Source organism: Rhea pennata, chromosome 2 (assembly GCF_028389875.1).
Source record: "Rhea pennata isolate bPtePen1 chromosome 2, bPtePen1.pri, whole genome shotgun sequence".
In the NCBI taxonomy this organism is placed as follows: domain Eukaryota; kingdom Metazoa; phylum Chordata; class Aves; order Rheiformes; family Rheidae; genus Rhea; species Rhea pennata.
In genome coordinates this window covers 164,210,403-164,217,650 of record NC_084664.1, presented here as the reverse complement: position 1 = coordinate 164,217,650, position 7,248 = coordinate 164,210,403, and positions in this window count along the sequence as shown.

Sequence of the window (7,248 nt, the reverse complement as noted above, 5' to 3'; positions counted from 1 at the left end):
TGGGATGGGAGCTGGCAGCTGCGGAGCGTCTTCGCGGGGCACGCGGGTGAGCCGGCGCCGCGGGGGCTCCCGCCGGGGCCGGGGCCGGGGCCGGGGCCGGGGCCGGGGCCGGGCCGGCCCCGCCTGAGCTGCCGCCCGCAGGCCCGGTGCGGGCGCTGGCCGCCGTCCCCGGGGAGCCCCTGCTGCTGTCGGCGGCGCGGGACGGCACGCTGCGCGCCTGGAGCCTGGCGGCGGCGGCGCCGGCGGGCCGGGCGCCGGCCTCCCCGGCGGTGTCGGGGCTGCAGGTGGCGGCGGCGGGGCGGCTGGTGTGCGCCTTCGGGGGCCGCGCCGTGGAGCTGTGGCGGCCCGAGCGGCTGTACCGCCTGCACGCCCGCCTGGGCGCCGCCGTGGCCCGCCTGGCCGCTGCGGGGCCGGCCGCCGACGGCTTCCCGGCGCGGGCCGTGTGCGTGTGCCCGGCGGCCGGCGTCTGGGTGCTGGAGGCGGGCGGCGGGCGGGCGGTGTCGGCGCTGCCGCTGGGGCCGCCCCGGCGGGCGCTGCAGGCCGTCTACTGCCTGCCGCGGGAGACCCTCTTCGTGCTGCTGGCGGGGGGCGGCATCCTGCGGGCCGGCACGGCGCGCAGCCCCGCGGCGGAGCGGGGCCCCGCCGTGCAGCCCCCCGGCGCGCCCGCGCCGCCCTGCTGCCTGCTGCTCTACAGCCACGTCCCGGACCGCCGCGAAGCGCTGGAGGCCTGGGCCGAGGCGCGGGCGCTGGGGCGGGAGGAGAGGAGCTGGGGCCAGGCCTCGCTGACGCAGCCGGGCAAGAACCGGTGAGCGCGGCGGCGGGTGCGCGCGGGGCGGCGGCGGCGGGTGCGGGCCGGGCGCCGGGGCCGCGGCTGCAGCGCCGGGCGCCCGCAGGCACTTGCTCTTCGCGGGGCTGGCGGACGGCGGGCTGTGCATGCTGCAGTGGTTCACGGCGCGGGTGCAGTGCGCGGCGCGCGCCCACGCCGGCGGCCCCGTGGCCGCCCTGGCCGCCCACCCCGCTGCCGGCAGCATCTTCTCGGCAGGTGAGGAGCGGGCCGGCGGGCTGGGGCGCGCCGCGGGGCCGGGGCCGGGGCCGGGGCGCGCAGAGCGCTGGCCGCGGCGCCCGCAGGCGCCGACGGCGCGGTGCAGCAGTGGCGGGTGGCTCCGTACGCCGAGGACAGCCTGTCGCCGCTGCGCGCCTTCGCCTGCCCGCACCCCGCCGTGCAGCTCTGCGCCCTGGGCGGCACGCTGGCCGCGGCGCTGCAGGACCCCGGCCGGTCCGCCTTCAGCGTGGTGCACTACGACCTGCGCGACGGCCGCTGCCGGCGCCACCGCGTCGAGGACGACCCGCTGGACCGCATCACGGGTAGGAGGCCGCCGGCGCCGGCCCGCCGGCCGCCCCGGCGCGGGGCGAGCTGCCGGCCCCGCCACCGTCCCGGCCGCCCCCGCAGGCCTCTGCTGCTGCCCCGGCCTGAAGCTCTTCGCCTCGGCGAGCCGCGACGGCTCCGTGAAGATCTGGGACGGCGAGAACCGGCTGCTGAGGCGAGGGCAGCCGGCCCCGCGGGGCGCTCCCTGCTCCCCGCGCCGCCGCTCCCCGCGCCGCGCTCACCCGCCGGCTCCCCGCAGGCACCTGCAGCTCAACGCCGTGCCCGAAAGCCTGGCGTTCGGGAGCGCCGGCGGGGACCTGCTGCTGGGCCTGGAGCGAGACCTGTACCGGATCCCCGCCAGCGCCTACCTGCCGGGGCCCTACCTGCGCTGGGTGCTGCGCGGGGAGCAGCCGGAGGCCGTCCCGGAGGCGCCCCCCGAGCAACCGTGGGGCCGGGCGGGCAGGTGAGCCCTGCCTCGGGCGGCGCGGCGCGGCACGGCGCGGCACGGCGCGGCACGGCGCGGCACGGGGCCCCTCGCGCCTGCCCGGCTCGGGTTGGGGCACGGTGGGCGCAGCCCGGGCGCGCTGACGGCTGCGCTCCGTCCGCAGCCCGCCCCGGGCCCCCGCGCCCCACGGCCCCGACGACGGCTCCGGCCCGGAGCGGCGGCAGGTAGGGCCGGCACGGCAGGGGGGAGCGGGGCCCCGGGGCGCGAGGGGCCCGGGCTGGCGGCGACCGGCGGGGCAGGAGGGCCCGAGCAGGCTGCCGGGGGGGTCGGCACGGGCGGCGGCGGGTCCCCTGGCCTCCAGGCCGCTCACACCTACCCCCATCCCTGGGTACCTACTCACCCCATCCCCGAGTACCTGCTCACCCCATCCCCTGGTACCTGCTCACCCCCATCCCGGGTACCTGCTCACCCCATCCCCGGGTACCTGCTCACCCCCATCCCTGGGTACCTGCTCACCCCATCCCGGGTACCTGCTCACCCCCATCCCGGGTACCTGCTCACCCCATCCCCGGGTACCTGCTCACCCCCATCCCGGGTACCTGCTCACCCCATCCCCGGGTACCTGCTCACCCCATCCCATGGTACCTGCTCACCCCCATCCCGGGTACCTGCTCACCCCCATCCCCGGGTACCTGCTCACCCCCATCCCTGGGTACCTGCTCACCCCATCCCGGGTACCTGCTCACCCCCATCCCGGGTACCTGCTCACCCCATCCCCGGGTACCTGCTCACCCCCATCCCGGGTACCTGCTCACCCCATCCCCGGGTACCTGCTCACCCCCATCCCATGGTACCTGCTCACCCCCATCCCGGGTACCTGCTCACCCCATCCCCGGGTACCTGCTCACCCCCATCCCCGGGTACCTGCTCACCCCCATCCCGGGTACCTGCTCACCCCATCCCCGGGTACCTGCTCACCCCCATCCCGGGTACCTGCTCACCCCATCCCTGGGTACCTGCTCACCCCCATCCCATGGTACCTGCTCACCCCCATCCCATGGTACCTGCTCACCCCCATCCCCGGGTACCTGCTCACCCCCATCCCATGGTACCTGCTCACCCCCATCCCGGGTACCTGCTCACCCCCATCCCCGGGTACCTGCTCACTCCATCCCGGGTACCTGCTCACCCCCATCCCCGGGTACCTGCTCACCCCCATCCCATGGTACCTGCTCACCCCCATCCCGGGTACAGCTCACCCCCATCCCCGGGTACCTGCTCACCCCATCCCTGGGTACCTGCTCACCCCCATCCCATGGTACCTGCTCACCCCCATCCCCGGGTACCTGCTCACCCCCATCCCATGGTACCTGCTCACCCCCATCCCGGGTACCTGCTCACCCCCATCCCCGGGTACCTGCTCACTCCATCCCGGGTACCTGCTCACCCCCATCCCGGGTACCTGCTCACCCCCATCCCCGGGTACCTGCTCACCCCCATCCCATGGTACCTGCTCACCCCCATCCCGGGTACCTGCTCACCCCCATCCCCGGGTACCTGCTCACCCCATCCCATGGTACCTGCTCACCCCCATCCCGGGTACCTGCTCACCCCCATCCCATGGTACCTGCTCACCCCCCCATCCTGGGTACAGCTCACCCCCATCCCCGGGTACCTGCTCACCCCCATCCCATGGTACCTGCTCACCCCATCCCGGGTACCTGCTCACCCCCATCCCGAGTACCTGCTCACCCCATCCCCGATTACCTGCTCACGCCCATCCCATGGTACCTGCTCACCCCATCCCCGGGTACCTGCTCACCCCCATCCCATGGTACCTGCTCACCCCCCCATCCTGGGTACAGCTCACCCCCACCCCCGGGTACCCGCTCACACGTGTCCCGGGTACCTGCTCGTCCCCACCCCAGGGCTCCCCCAGCCCTCGGGGTGTCAGGGTGCTGGGGGAGCTGGGGCTGGGAGCCGCAAACCTGCCGGCTCGGCGGGCGGCAGCCCCACGCCGCGCCCGTGGTGCCCGCAGGCCCTCGCCCAGCTGAGCGCCCGGGACGAGGATCTCCTGCGGCTTCGGCAGGGGCGGCTGCGCGCGGCCGGCAGGCGCCCGCCCGGCCGGGCGCTGCGGGACGAGGCTTTCCAGCGCTACCTGCGCATCTACCCGCCGCTGCCGGGGGCGGAGGTGCTGCCTCGCTCTGCCTGCCCTTCGCTGTCTGGTCGCCCCGAGACCTTCCCGCCGGCGGGCTGGGAACCCCCGGGCCCCTGGGAACCCCGACGTCCCCTCTGCAGAGGGGGCCTGAGGCGCAGCGGAGCCGGTTCGGCCCCCCGCGCCGGGCGCCCGCAGCTCTGCCTCCCTGCAGGTGCCCGCTCCGCTCCCGAAGGTGCCGCCCGGCCCCGGCCCCGCGGCCACGGAGCAGAGGCAGCGGCGGGGCCATCAGAGGACCGAACCCCCGCAGCGGCCCCCCAAGCCGTCCCCGCTCCGCCCGCGCGAGCCGGAGGTGCGACGGGAAGCCCCGGGTTCGCGGCGCGGCCGGGGGGCTCGGTGCCCCGTGCCGTGCTCCGCACCGCCCGCGTCCCCCGGCCTCCGCGCTGCCGCAGGACTGGGCTGCAGCAGCCCCCCGGGAAAGCCCGGAGGGAGCCGGGGGGAGGCTCCCGCCCAGCTCCGGCGCTGCCGTGCTAGGGGGAGGACGGGGAGCGCGGCGGCGAGCAGGCGAAGCCGGCCAGGAGCACGCAGTCGCTGGAGGAGCCGCCTGGGACGCCCGCGGACGGCGGCGAAGAGGCGGTGAGCGGAGAAGCCGGGGCGGGTGGCCGCGGGGGCGGGAGCGGGGTGCTGGGGCCCCCCGCAACGCCGACCACCGCCTGTCCGTGGCTCCCCGCAGCCCCCGCTGGGCGCCCCGGGGCCGCCCCGGCTGGGCGCTTCGTGCTGTCCGTCCCGCCCGTGCTCCCGCACCCCCAGCCTCGCGGGGAGCGCAGGACGGTGCCCGGAGCGCCGGCACCACCGGCCGTGCCGCAAGCCCCGCCGCGCTCGCCCCGGCTTGCTCCCCGCCCCCCCCAACGCTTGCATCTGTCTCTCCGCGCTGTCCGTGGTCTCTTCTGGGAGCCCTTCCCGGCACATGCCCGTCTGCACAGTTCGCCGGCAGCGCTGCATTTGCTTCTGGATCTCTCACAAGGATACCGAATAAATCCGGGTCCAAAACGGAAGCTCAGCAGGAGCTCCGCGATCGAGCCCCTCTTTGGTGGCTGGTCTCCGTTACGGACGTTTTTATGAGGCGTGCAAAGCGAGCAGTTCAAAGAACCACAGAATTTAGCATCATGACACTGAGTCCGAATTCCCACGTCCTGCAACGTGTAGCGAGAGCATTGCCCGCTTTCCTCTGCACTGGCCCTCTCCACCGCTGTGCGACTAACGCACCCCTGAAAGGGGCGCTGGAAACCACGGGTGCAGAGTAGCCCCCTCCCCTGGAAACCTGCTCCTCAGATTAGTTACTCTCGCCGATAAAAGTGGTGTCAGACTTCTAATCAGAATGTGTTTGGTTATCTTCCAGCTACTGATTTTTTTCAGGCCTTCCCTGTTTGAAGACCTGTCTGCTGACCAGTATTTTCTTCCAGTAAATGTTCTTAGGAAATGAGATCAGGATTTCTTTTAATCCCCTTTTTGATAAGCTAAAGAGGTTGCTCTTTAAATCTGTCATTTCCAGGAAGAATTCCTACCCCTCAAATATTTTTTGTGGTTCGTCTCTGCACCCTTTCTCGTCTCTCGGCATCTTTAAAGGAATACGGACACGGACCGTGGGTGCCGGGGCGGCCCCACCTCTCTGACACGCGCCTGGCCCTGCGCTCTTGTTGCAGGGCACGCCGGCCGGGACGGACGAGGCCGAGCCCGCTCGCGCCGCAAGGCCGCTGCCACCCTTCATCCACCAGTTCCAGAGCACAGAGTGGTTCGAGCAGGTCTTCCCCAGCCTCAGCCTGAGGGTAAGGAGCCACCGAGCCCACCGCGCCCCGGGACCATCTCCACGGCCTTGGCGAGGCAGCGCCAGGGCGCAGGGCTGAGGGTGAAATGCTGCAGGTGAAATGCCGGGCGGGCAGCCCCGGCGGGCGTCTCCAGGCGGCTCTCAGACCTGCCGTGCCTCCCGGCACGCTGGTGGTCCTGGGAGGGGTTGGCAGGACCCATGCCCACGGCACGTCAGAGATCCCCAGCGGGCTGGTGCATCCGCAGCGTCCGTACGTGGGGGGCTGCCTCTGCCGGTCCCCCATCTTCACAGAATCCAGAATGGCTGAGGTGGGAAGGGACCGTTGGAGTTCATCTAGTGCAAGCCCGCTGCTCAAGCAAGGTCACCTCGAGCGGGTTTGCAGCAGCCTTGCCCCCACCAGTCACCACAGTTCACTCGCTTCCCCCCTGCAAGGACACAGCAATTACCCGCAGAAGCTTTTGCTGCCGTGGGCACGTAGCTGCGGTGCTTTCCGCCCCAGCCGACCTCGGCAGCGCTCCACGCCTGCTCAGCGCACCATGTGCGCACATCCCTCCCCGGGCAGGAACCGGGCAGCGGGTTCAGCTCCCGCCACAGGAGGCGGCTGTTGGCAGGCGCGTTTTCTCCTGCAGGAAGATGGGGATGGCTGGGCGGAAGAACGCTCCTTACGTTGGTCTTTTACCTCCTGCCAGGCCTGCATGGAGCAAGCGAGTGTGGACGAGTTTGCACATATGCTCCTGGAAAAGCTGCTTACCGAGGACTATGGCACAAAGACGCCGGTGCTACAAGCCCTCCTTACTCTCTACAACCAGTCGGAGCTGAAGATTCAGCACCAGCTTCGAGACGTCCTGCTTTACCTCCTGAACCAGAGGAACCCCCCCACGATGGAGGCGAGTGCTTCCCCTCCGCAGCACGTCGCCTTGCTTTCTCCCCTCCCAGCGTGGGGCTGAAATCGGTCCCTCCAGCCCGCGGGAGGGCCCATGCGGCATTCAGACGCCCGAGGCCACGCGCAGTGCTGAGCAGCCGCTCGGCCGGCCGGCGCGCTGTGCCCACCCTGCTCTTTGCCAGGCTCTTGCCGTTGGCTCAGGCTCCGGGGCTTTAGAGCCCTCTGCGCAGCGTGGGACACCCGCTGCTCTCCGCAGCGCCCGTGCTCCCCTCTCTTCCTCCCACGCGAGGTGCAGGGGCCTTTCTAAGGGCAGAACTGAACCCTGATAAGGAGCTGGTTTAGCCGCCACTGCTCCATCATACTTCACAAGTAGATATTTCTTTTTGCCGGTTCACACCTCCGCGGAGCTCCTTTCGTGCTGGGAGCGAGGCTGGACTGATGCTCTTTCTTCTCCCACTGCAGGAAAAAACTCAGAAAAGATTTATCCTAACTTGCTTCCAAGCCCTCGCGGATATTTGCACAGGCAGCAAAAGCTTGCTGTTGGAGCTCATGACGTATTTCCTCCAGACGCCCG